This window comes from Coregonus clupeaformis, unplaced genomic scaffold (genome assembly GCF_020615455.1).
Source record: "Coregonus clupeaformis isolate EN_2021a unplaced genomic scaffold, ASM2061545v1 scaf0358, whole genome shotgun sequence".
Taxonomy (NCBI): Eukaryota; Metazoa; Chordata; class Actinopteri; order Salmoniformes; family Salmonidae; genus Coregonus; species Coregonus clupeaformis.
In genome coordinates, this window is record NW_025533813.1 from 222006 (window position 1) to 235414 (window position 13409).

Here is a 13409-nt window from a genome sequence, read left to right on the forward strand (position 1 = left end):
ATTAGATAATAAACAAAAGTGAAATAAACAAAAAAAGAAACAGTAAACATTACACTCACAGAAATTCCAAAAGATTAAAGACATTTCAGATGTCATATTATGTATATATACAGTGTTGTAACGATGTGCAAATGGTTAAAGTCCAAAAGTTCTTCACTGGGAGTTGCCCTTTTCTTGTGGGAACATTTCACAAATCTTGATGCTGTGATGACACACTATGGTATTTCACCCAGTAGATATGGGAGTTCATCAAAAATGGGTTTATTTTCGAATTCTTTGTGGATCTGTGTAATCTGAGGGAAATCTGTGTCTCTAATATGGTCATACATTTGGCAGGAGGTTAGGAAGTGCAGCTCAGTTTCCACCTCATTTTGTGGGCAGTGTGCACATAGCCTGTCTTCTCTTGAGAGCCAGGTCTGCCTACGGCGGCCATTCTCAATAGCAAGGCTATGCTCACTGAGTCTGTACATAGTCAAAGCTTTCCTTAATTTTGGGTCAGTCATAGTGGTCAGGTATTCTGCCACTGTGTATTCTCTGTTTAGGGCCAAATAGCATTCTAGTTTGCTCTGTGTTTTTGTTAATTCTTTCGAATTTGTCAAGTAATTATCTTTTAGTTTTCTCATGATTTGGTTGGGTCTAATTGTGTTGTTGTCCTGGGGCTCTGTGGGGTCTGTTTGTGTTTGTGAACAGAGCCCCAGGGCCAGCTTGCTTAGGGGACTTTTCTCCAGGTTCATGTCTCTGTAGGTGATGGCGTTGTTATGAAAGGTTTGGGAATCGCTTCCTTTTTAGGTGGTTATAGAATTTAACGGCTCTTTTCTGGATTTGGATAATTAGCAGGTATCGGCCTAATTCTGCTCTGCATGCATTATTTGGTGTTTTACATTGTACATGGAGGATATTTTTGCAGAATTCTGCATGCAGAGTCTCAATTTGGTGTTTGCCCCATTTTTGAATTCTTGGTTGGTGAGCAGACTCCAGACCTCACAACCATAAAGGGCAATGGGTTCTATAACTGATTCAAGTATTTTTTGCCAGATCCTAATTGGTATGTCGAATTTTATGTTCCTTTTGATGGCATAGAAGGCCCTTCTTGCCTTGTCTCTCAGATCATTCACAGCTTTGTGGAAGTTACCTGTGGCGCTGATGTTTAGGCCAAGGTATGTATAGTTTTCTGTGTGCTCTAGGGCAATGGTGTCTAGGTGGTATTTTGTATTTGTGGTCCTGGCGACTGGACCTTTTTTGGAACACCTATGCAGAATCTGTGCAGAAGATCTGTGCAGAAGATCTCTCTCTCTCTCTCCAACTCTTCCTCTCAATTAAATGTCAATTCAAAGGGCTTTATTGGTATGGGAAACATATGTTCACATTGCCAAAGCAAGTGAAATAGATAATAAACAAAAGTGAATTAAACATTAAGAAAATGAACAGTAAACATTAAAATTAGAAAAGTTCCAAAATAATAAAGACATTTCAAATGTCATATTATGTACAAAAGGGAAAATAAATCAACATAAATATGGGTTGTATCTTCTGTGCATTTTCTTTAGTTGTTGGTAACCAACTTTAAGGTGCAATACCGCCACCAACTGGACTGGAGTGTGGACCAGAGACAGTGAAGGTCTAAATCCTATCCAATATTCTCATCTCACTAAGGAAACGAAATACATCTTTAAATATTACATCCCCTGAAGATTTCCCAAGCAGTTCACTTAATCCTGACTCTTCAACCCCATTACTCCTCAAAACGAATAACAATCGCTCCCTTTCCCTCACATATTTCTGGCACTGTTCCACTGTCTCCAGCTCCTCCTGACAATGATCACACCTCCCAGTCTGATATTTCCCCACCAGTTTCAATGTACTATTGAGCCTTGTGTGTCCCAGTCTCAGCCTTGTGACTACACCTTCCTCTCTTCTCTCTCGGCCTGAGGACCTCCCTGCCCCCACCTTTTCCTGGATCTTATACACGTGTCTTCCCTTTCTCTCCTTGTTCCACAAGTCTTACCATTTGTTTTTAACCACTGTTCTTATTAACCCCTTGGCTTCTGCTTTACTGATTGATAATTCCATCTCAACATTACACACGTGCTGATTGTCAAGTCACTTTTACCCCCTACCTACATGTACATATTACCACAATTACCTAAACTACCTTGTACCCCTGCACATTGACTCGGTAAATAGCCTCGTTATTGTTATTTTATTGTGTTAATATTTTCCTTAGCTAATTTCTTTCTTACTTTTTAACTCTGCATTGTTGGGAAAGGGCTCGGCAGTTACATTGTATGTGCTTGTGATAAAATGTAAACTTAAATCACAGTTATTTATTTGAAACTATTGGTCCTCTGTGGCTAAATGATGCTCTCTGGTGTATTTTGAACATTGAGAGTGAGCTCCTGTGGTTGGATAAAATCATTTTAAAAAGAGGGAAGAAAATACATACTTTCTATTATATTGTTTTGCCTCTTGTGCTTGGGCCCAGCCCCTGACACACAATTGACCAGACACATTTACTTATTATGCAGTTTATTTGTTTATTTTTTCTTAATCAGTTACCCATCAAGGCATGGCCCCCCAGTTACCCATGTAGGCCTCCTACCTCTTCTCCTCCCCCAATCTGACGATTGCCACGTCTACTTCCGCTCCCCCTCTCCAACGCTCGACGTCGCCGGTCTACTAACCACCGGTCCTGGCAACCCATCATTACGCACACCTGGCAACCCTCATTACGTACACCTGTGCCTCATCATTAGGCACACCTGGACTTCATCACTTCCCTGATTACTTCCTTTTTATTTAGCCCTCTGTTGTCATCAGTCCTTAGGTGTTATTGGTTTTCCTCTCACGTTCAATACGCTTCCCATGTTTGTTCTTTTGTATCGGTTCAGTATTAAAACTCACCGTCTGCACCTGCTTTCTGACTCCCGGTGTATACGTTACAACGATTAGCAAAGCGGCAGCAAGCAGCAGCAGGCTGTTTACAATGAGAGTGGGCTCCTGAGTGCAAAGCTGTCATCCAGGCAAAGGGTGGCTACTTTGAAGAATCTCAAATATAAAATATATTTTGATTTGTTTAACACTTTTTTGGTTATTACATGATTCCATATGTGTTATTTCATAGTTTTGATGTCTTCACTATTATTCCACAATGTAGAAAATAGTTTCAATAAAGAAAAATCCTGGAATTAGTAGGTGTGTCTAAACTTTTGACTAGTACTGTGTATATGTGTAAATAGCTTTATTATTGTACATGTTTTGTTGCCTCTTTGGCCACCCACGGGCCTGGGCCCAGGGGCTTCAGCCCCGGTAAGGCCCTGCATTAATCCTGCCCTGATGGCGTCACACAATTATGCCAGGACCACAGCTCATGAAAAAAATCTATCTTCACAATAATTTAAGGGTTTCTTTGCAGTCTCTGTCCGCTGAAGAGAGTCTAGAGAAGTTAAATGGAATTTTGAAGTCGAAAGGAGATGGTTCCTCAATGTGGAAAAAAGTTAATGGATTAAATCGGGTTTTGGAGTAGTTTCTACCAACAGTCTCCTTTTTCTAGTGTTATGTTTATCCTAGGCTGCCTGTCATTTCATATTGTTAATTATTCCTAATAATTACTCTTTAGCTCTTGGAGTCCTGTCACGCCCTGGCTCTGGGGACTCTGTTATGTTGAGCCAGGGTGTGTAGAGTCTATGGTTTGTGTTTCTATGTTCAGGATCTAGTTCATTGTGTTTCTATGTTGGCCGGGGTGGTTCTCAATCAGAGGCAACGAGAATCAGCTGTTGCTTGTTGTCTCTGATTGGGAACCATACTTAGGCAGCCGTTTGGGCATTTGTGTTTGTGGGATCTTGTTCCGTGTAGGTTTGTGTATGACCGAGGACTTCACGTATCATTTTGTTGTTTTTGTTCGTGTGGTGAATCTAAATAAAAGTATGTTCGCTTATCACGCTGCGCATTGGTCCACTCCTTTCAACGATCGTGACAGAAGATCCCACCATAACTGGACCAAGCAGCGTGTTTTGAGCAAACGCCGGGTAGGGAGCTGGAGAAGTTGGCGATGGGCCAATGGTGGTCCTGGGAGGACATGTTCGAGGGCAGAGGACCATGGGCAAGGGTTAAAGCCCTGGAGAGAGAGGAGGTACGGCGCCAACAGTGTCGTCGTCGGACAGGCGAGAGGCAACCCCAATACATTTTTAGGGGGGCACATGGCATGGGCGACGGGGCTGCTGGAGGCAGATAAAGGGCGAGTTTGTGGACGAGGAGAGAAGGCCACCGGGTTACGGGAGCCATTGGTGATTAGAGGGAGGGAAAGTGTAGAGGCACGGCGAGAGGTACTGAAGTGTGTTGCCAGTCCGGTCCGGCCCGTTCCTGATCCCCGTATAAGGCCAGTGGTGTGTGTTCCCAGTGCGGTCCGGCCTGTTCCTGCCCCTCGCACCAAGCCTGTGATGCGCGTCGCCAGCCCGGTCCGGCCTGTTCCTGCCCCTCGCACCAAGCCTATGGTGCGCGTCGCCAGCCCGACCCGGCCTGTTCCTGCCCCTCGCACCAAGCCAATGGTGCGCGTCGCCAGCCCGACCCGGCCTGTTCCTGCCCCTCGCACCAAGCCAATGGTGCGCGTCGCCAGCCCGGCCCGTCCTGTTCCTGCCCCTCGCAGCAAGCCAATGGTGCGCGTTTCCAGCCCGGCCCGGCCTGTTCCTGCTCCCCGCACCAAGCCTGTGGTGCGCGCGTCGCCAGCCCGGCCCAGCCCATTCCTGCTTCCCGCACCAAGCCTGTGGTGCGCATCGTCAGCCCGGTCCGGCCCGTTCCTGCTCCCCGCACCAAGCCAGGGGTGCGGCGTGCGTCAGCCGGTCCGGCCCATTCCTGCTCCCCGCACCAAGCCTGTGGTGTGCGTCGTCAGCCCGGTCCGGCCCGTTCTGCTCCCCGCACCAAGCCAGGGGTGCGCGTGTCAGCCCGGTCCGGCCCATTCACTGCTTCCGCACCAAGCCTGGGGTGCGTGTCGTCAGTCCGGCACAGCCCGTGCCCGGTTCACCGGTGCCTGGTCAGGTACCGGTCAGCTGCTCCACACCGGAGCCTAAGCAATCCGCTCCACCGATGTCCAGTCCAGCTCCAGCCAGCGGGGCCAGACCAGACCAGGGGCACTACGGGGGGGTTATTAGAGGGTGGTGGTCACGCCCGGAGCCGGATCCACCTCCGAGGAGGAATGCCCACCCGGCCCTCCCCTGTTCGGTTTATGTTTGGCGCGGTCGCAGTCCGCGCCTTTGGGGGGGGGCACTGTCACACCCTGGCTCTGGGGACTCTGTTATGTTGAGCCAGGGTGTGTAGAGTCTATGTTTTGTGTTTCTATGTTCAGGATCTAGTTCATTGTGTTTCTATGTTGGCCGGGGTGGTTCTCAATCAGAGGCAACGAGAATCAGCTGTTGCTTGTTGTCTCTGATTGGGAACCACACTTAGGCAGCCGTTTGGGCATTTGTGTTTGTGGGATCTTGTTCCGTGTAGGTTTGTGTATGACCGAGGACTTCACGTATCGTTTTGTTGTTTTTGTTGTATTTGTAAAGTACCTATTAAAGTATGTACTCATATCACGCTGCGCCTTGGTTCACTCATTATGACAAGTCCCAGGAAAAGCAACACTTATTTTGAGCTTTTTTGTTTACTACTACAGCTTGGTCTTGCTTGCTGAATGTAAAATAAAGAAACCAAAAGAACTGTGGCATATTCATTCCGTTGATTCTGTTGCTAAATGTTTCTTAATCGGAAGCAAATGAGACGGGGAGGAACCTACCTGAATTTGTCCAATAGAAACTCTAATTTTGCTCTGTTTGCTGTTTGGTTATAAACGGTTTCAGTAATAAATAAGCCCCTGGCTGTGAATTTGAAAGGAAAGGGAGAGAGCGCGATGGTGTGATCAAAGTCCACCATATGAGTAGCCTGCAAATGTACCTTTCTGGACCTTGTAAACTGTGGAGAATAGACCCATAACTGATCCAAATGGTTGCATAATCAGGCTAAGGCTGTACGGTACTCCCTGTATAAAGCTCCATCTTGTGTATTTTATTCCTTTTGTGTTACTATTACATTTTCAACTCTTGGCTCATAAGCAAGCATTTCACGGTAACGTCTACACCAGTTGTATTTGGTGCATGTGACGAATACGATTTGATGCAGTTATTTCGTCATGAATTCAAAACAGGATGCTTAAGCAGTTATAGTCATTCTCTTTACCGTAATCCGAGGGCTAATATCAATACTATGCATGCCAGTCTCTCTTGGCTAAAAGTAAAGGAGAGTACAGCTACATGCACTAAATAATGCCATTATTGTGGATATAACAAAATGGCCGCTACTGACCAATCAGCATTCATTTGGGCGTGGTGTGGCAGATATACGCTTATAAATCAGACATGGATATTGATACACATGTTCCAAATACTGTCAAGACTCAACATATCTAAGCACATTCAGATCGACCACACGGTGGCGCTACAACAAGCACATATTTATATCTCTTGATCCGTTTGACTCAGAGTGATGGAATATGGCACACGTTCTCAGGGGTGTAAGTATAGTTACCTGTAGCATATTGTTCTTTTTGACGTAATGGGGCCACCCTCCAGAGGACCCGGGCCTCCCTTGAAGAGACCCAGGACTCCAACCACAATGGATACATGGATACGTGGCTGGCACACAATGTGAGGAACCCGGAGGAGAGGGTACTCCTTTGTCATTCGCAGTCGGGCCATGTAAATATCAGGCAGGAGCTGTGTCCAGTGACGGGATGCTCCACACATTTCAGCAGGCTGGACCGGCACATGGACTCACACATAGAGCTCAACAGAGCACAGAGGAGACAGGCTTTAGATGCGGTTAGGAGACGGCTGACAATGGAGCGGCTGGTAACGTTGAGAGCTTCGATCCCTGTCATCCCACTGGCGACCGACTTGGATATTGTGAAGGTTGCAAGGCAAGAAGAGGAGGAGGACTTTTAGATTCACCTCCTTTGGCAGAGGAAGAGGAGGACGTTGGCTTCAAAGTTTATTCCTGCAACTGCCAAGCGCCGATCCTGAGTGAGACCATCCAATTCATTAGAGGACCACCTGAAGCTGACCTTTGAGATTGCTTTTATACAGCTTTTTTATATTTGTACCTGTCTAAAGGGACTGTATTGTGGTTATTATAGACTAGTATCATCATTAGTCCTGTACCGGTGTATAGGGCCTGTATCGTGGTTATTATAGACTAGTATCATCATTAGTCCTGTACCGGTGTATAGGGCCTGTATAGTGGTTATTATAGACTAGTATCATCATTAGTCCTGTACCGGTGTATAGGGCCTGTATCGTGGTTATTATAGACTAGTATCATCATTAGGCCCGTACCGGTGTATAGGGCCTGTATCGTGGTTATTATAGACTAGTATCATCATTAGTCCTGTACCAGTGTATAGGGCCTGTATCGTGGTTATTATAGACTAGTATCATCATTAGTCCTGTACCGGTGTATAGGGCCTGTATTGTGGTTATTATAGACTAGTATCATCATTAGTCCTGTACCAGTGTATAGGGCCTGTATTGTGGTTATTATAGACTAGTATCATCATTAGTCCTGTACCGGTGTATAGGGCCTGTATCGTGGTTATTATAGTCTAGTATCATCATTAGTCCTGTACCGGTGTATAGGGCCTGTATTGTGGTTATTATAGACTAGTATCATCATTAGTCCTGTACCGGTGTATAGGGTCTGTATCGTGATTATTATAGACTAGTATCATCATTAGTCCTGTACCGGTGTATAGGGCCTGTATCGTGGTTATTATAGACTAGTATCATCATTAGTCCTGTACCGGTGTAAAGGGCCTGTATTGTGGTTATTATAGACTAGTATCATCATTAGTCCTGTACCGGTGTATAGGGTCTGTATTGTGGTTATTATAGACTAGTATCATCATTAGTCCTGTACCAGTGTATAGGGCCTGTATCGTGGTTATTATTACATTTTACATTTTAGTCATTTAGCAGACGCTCTTATCCAGAGCGACTTACAGTTAGTGAATACATTTTTTTTAAATACTGGCCCCCATGGGAAACTAACCCAAAAACCCTGGCGTTGCAAATGCCATGCTCTATCAACTGAGCTACATCCCCTGCCGGCCATTCCCTCCCCTACCTTGGACGACGAGCCAATGTGCGCCGCCCATGAGTCTCCCGGTCGCGGCCGGCTGCGACAGAGCCTGGATTCGAACCAGGATCTAGTGGCACAGTTAGCACTGCGATGCAGTGCCTTAGACCACTGCGCCACTCAGGACTAATATAGGCTAGCGTACCAGGAATGGTGAGGATAACTATGTCATGGTTATTTAGGCTAGCTTACCGGGAATGGTTAGGCTATCTATATTGTGGTTATTTAGGCTAGCGTACCGGGAATGGTTAGGCTAACTATAGCATGGTTATTATAGGCTAGCTTACCGGAAAGGCAGCTATAACTCTGAGGTAGATGCAGACGTCTCGCTCATTCAACTTCCGCATCTAGTTCAACATGCACTCAAGGGCTCCCCCTAGCGGGGCCGCCCAGGTGCGCTATGTGGTCAGTTTTGCAAGGGACGTCTCTGTGAGTGTCATGGCTAGCATTCTAGCTAACCATCCACTAGTGGATAAAAAAACTGTAGTTGTGGTTTTTTTGAGTCAGGTGTAGGGAGACCACTAGTGGATTAATAGACTGTAGTTGTGGTGTTTTGAGTCAGGTGTAGGGAGACCACTTGTGGATTAATGGACTGTAGTTGTGGTGTTTTGAGTCAGGTATGGAGTCTACAAGTGGATTAATAGACTGTAGTTGTGGTGTTTTGAGTCAGGTGTAGGAGACCACTAGTGGATTAATATACTGTAGTTGTGGTGTTTTGAGTCAGGTGTAGGGAGACCACTAGTGGATTAATAGACTGTAGTTGTGGTGTTTTGAGTCAGATGTAGAGAGAGCACTAGTGGATTAATATACTGTAGTTGTGGTGTTTTGAGTCAGGTGTAGGGTGACCACTAGTGGATTAATAGACTGTAGTTGTGGTGTTTTGAGTCAGGTGTAGGGGAGACCACTAGTGGATTAATAGACTGTAGTTGTGGTGTTTTGAGTCAGGTGTTGATTGACCACTAGTGGATTAATAGAATATAGTTGTGGTGTTTTGAGTCAGGTGTAGGGAGACCACTAGTGGATTAATAGACTGTAGTTGAGGTGTTTTGAGTCAGGTGTAGAGAGACCACTAGTGGATTAATAAAATAACTGCAGGATGAAAACAAGCCAACCAGATGACCTTTTCAGTTTTACTGAGTAACCCAGTGTGAATCATGTGTGTGGGGGTGTGTGTCTGTGCATGCACACGCATGTATGTTTGCGTTTGAGCAAACTGTGTTTCCATGTGTGTACTCTGTGTGTGTTAGGTTCAAGCTATGATAACTCACACTCCTCTTCTTTCAAGTGTTCCGACTGAAAATGTTTTGATGATGATGACGACGATGCTGGTTTGCGTGGTGTTGCAATGGTGTGAGTGTGTCCGGAGTGACCCAGCTCAAGCATGTGATGTCCTTTCCTATCTAAGGACAAGCCATGCTGAAACCAATGATATGAGATACTGATCCTTCTCTCTCAGGGTGTTAGGGTACAGGAGGATCCCTCCAGCTGTAGGGAGGTTGGTTGACGTGGTAACAGAGATCAACAACATCACCACAGACCACAAACTGACCTACTTTTATCCTATCCCAGGTATTCCTTAAAGAGGTGGGGTTTCAAGTGTCTCCGGAAGGTAGTGAGTGACTCCGCTGTCCTGGCGTCGTGAGGGAGCTTGTTCCACCATTGGGGGTGCCAGAGCAGCGAACAGTTTTGACTGGGCTGAGCGGGAACTGTGCTTCCGCAGAGGTAGGGGGCCAGCAGGCCAGAGGTGGATGAACGCCTAATGCCCTCGTTTGGGTGTAGGGACTGATCAGAGCCTGAAGGTACGGAGATGCCGTTCCCCTCACAGCCCGTAGGCAAGCACCATGGTCTTGTAGCAGATGCGGGCTTCAACTGGAAGCCAGTGGAGTGTGCGGAGGAGCGGGTTGATAACCATTACTATAAATGCTAAAAATCCAATCTTACTCATACATATATCACTTGTTGGCCTATCTCTCTGTGCTGGTACAGATCTACTACTCTCACCACTCCTCCCCCTTGACCCATCTTCCTCTACTTTCTTCACTGCCTCAGCATATGACAACTTCTGCACTACTCTTACCCTGGAAACCTCAACCTGCCTCTCTCGCACAGGACATTTCTGATCCCCAGCCCCATGGCCACCCCCTACATTTGGCACATAGCACTACTTTCCCCAATGCTCCACATTCCTTTGTCTCATGCCCTTCTGCACACTTCTCACACCTTGGAACCTCCCACCTACACACTGCTGCCACATGCCCATAAGTTTGAAACCTGTAACAACGTAATGTATTCGGCACATAAGCTCGTACAGGATAACTTATACAGTGCCTTGCGAAAGTATTCATCCCCTTGGCGTTTTTCTAAAATTGATTTTTATTTTGAGTTCATGTAATGGACATACACAAAATAGTCAAATTGGGGAAGTTTAATGAAAAAAATAACTTGTTTCAAAACATTCTAAAAAAATACAATACGGAAAAGTGGTGCGTGCATATGTATTCACCCCCTTTGCTATGAAGCCCCTAAATAAGATCTGGTGCAACCAATTACCTTCCGAAGTCACATAATTAGTTAACTAAAGTCCACCTGTGTGCAATCTAAGTGTCACATGATCTGTCACATGATCTCAGTACATATACACACCTGTTCTGAAAGGCCCCCAGAGTCTGCAACACCACTAAGCAAGGGGCACCACCAAGCAAGGCACCATGAAGAGCAAGGAGCTCTCCAAACAGGTCAGGGACAAAGTTGTGAAGAAGTACAGATCAGGGTTGGGTTATAAAAACATATCCGAAACTTTGAACATCCCACGGAGCACCATTAAATCCATTATTAAAAATGGAAAGAATATGGCACCACAACAAACCTGCCAAAACACACGAACCAGTGAATAGTTATGCACGCTCAAGTTTCTTTTTTTTTTTTTTTTTTTGTTTGTTTAACAATAAAAAATATTTTGCATCTTCAAAGTGGTAGGCATGTTGTGTAAATCAAATGATACAAACTCCCCAAAAATCAATTTTAATTCCAGGTTGTAAGGCAACAAAATAGGAAAAATGCCAAGGGGGTGAATTCTTTCCAAGCCACTGTATATCCTAACTTCAGTTTGTCGGGCAAAGACTCAACTTCAAAACTCAAAAGAACAGACAATGACTCTTCTGCTTCCCCACTCTCGCACCCTGTTTGTGTCGCACTCAAACGATGAGCATCACAAACACCGGGAATCTTCCCCTTCAGTTGGTCAACTTTTACATTTACTGCTACCCCAGTAATCACTCCTTTCAATGGTGCCCTTTTCTTGAGAGCGAAACAATTCACATTTCTTGCCCCCATTTGTTTAACTCAGAGCGCCTTCTCCTCTGACCAGCAGAAACACAAACAATTATCACTAGATCACTTCTGATTACCTCACCGATTCCACTGTACCCAAATCTGTTTTCACCCACCCCTGAAACCACAAACTGGATCAGCCAAAAGACAATGGTCCATTTTTTCCAAAAACTTTACTCTACTGTCACAGACTCACTCTTTATCCTGACCCTCGGTGCAAGCCTTGGGATCTGAGTACTTCACCACACCAACCACCTCCGATACTTCACCCTCATTCACTTCCATTTCTCCTCTGTCTTCAGCCCACTTTGCTTACATTTCCTACCATTCTTCTTTAACAAACCTTCTCCCTTTTCCGCCATTTTTAACCCACCAAGCTTACAATCTTCTTCCCTCTCCTCTTAGATCTCCTCTGCCTCTCTTTTTCCCTCCAATATACGTCTCCATGACAATACTGCACTTCTCCTGACATACATCTTGTTCTTGCTTTCTCAAGGGATGCCATTTACGCAGGCTCTCCAATCGAATCTTTGTCTAAAGTTAGCGACGTACTCCTCGCACCAGGGGAGTCTGGACGCTGCCTCAACCATATAGAGTTACTTTGTTGTCACAGTGTTCAGATAAGGATTAGGGGGTTGCCGGGAGAGAATTCCAGTCTCAAGGCTCCAATTGATGCACTCCTAGACCAGAGCAATCAAAAAACATATATTTAAATACCGCAGAATATGCAGACATTTCCTGGATAACATTTAGTGATCTGTAAAAGTCGAATAATGTCAAAATAACGTTAAACAACACCCCCTTTCACTAAGACTCCTGTTGTCTGCTATCATCTACTTTAACCTGACAGCCACTTGGAACAGATGAGCAAAGAGGAGTATCTCAACAGGCCTTTCTCTAGTGAGGGGATGTCTGGGAATTACTGGTTCCGGTTTTTTCACTGCCTATAATGGCAACTGCTGTAGCACTACCAGCACAGATATGACAAAGAGCTATTTATGCAAGTCTTTGCAACTTGTGAATCAAACCTAATTCAAAAGTAATTCCTGGTCAAAAAACTAAACTAAGCTACAGACAAATATACTGTACTTACTAACTAACCCCCTTTTATCAATGTATAGTAACTTGTATACAATAAAATAAACATGTAATTTCAAAATAACAGTAAACATAATGCTTTATAGCTACAATATAGCTAACGTTCGCTAGCTAATGACAAGCTCATCTCTCTGCTGCCTGGATGCTTTCACGTTTCTGTCTGGGTTTCTGCTGTTAGCTACCACATGGACAAGCAGTAGCCCTGCAGTAGTCAGACTACACTAATTACCAACATTTTATTTTTACACTGCACAAATATTTGAGAACAGTCAACCCTCGAATGTTAGCTAACTAACGTTACTTGATTGTAACATTGACACAATGTCTGTGTGCTGACTACAGAGTTTAACTAACGTTTTGGGGGGTTTTTCAGTTTTTCACACAAATGAATGAATAAATCATTTTAATAACTATCAAGTTAGTAACAAATAAAATGATAAAGTGAAAGATAAGTCTTAGAAAAGATGCTCACCTGAACCACATGAAGCCAGAGAGACAGAGGATGAGAACCACAACTACAATTCCTATAGCTGCATTCTTCTGTACTTATGTACAGTGAGGGAAAAAAGTATTTGATCCCTGCTGATTTTATACGTTTTCCCACTGACAAAGACAGATCAGTCTATAATTTTAATGGTAGGGTTTTTTTGAACAGTGAGAGACAGAATAACAACAACAAAATCCAGAAAAACACATGTCAAACATTTTAAAATTGATTTGCATTTTAATGAGGGAAATAAGCTTATTTGACCCCTCTGCAAAATATGACTTAGTACTTGGTGGCAAAACCCTTGTTGGCGTAACAGAGGTCAGACGTT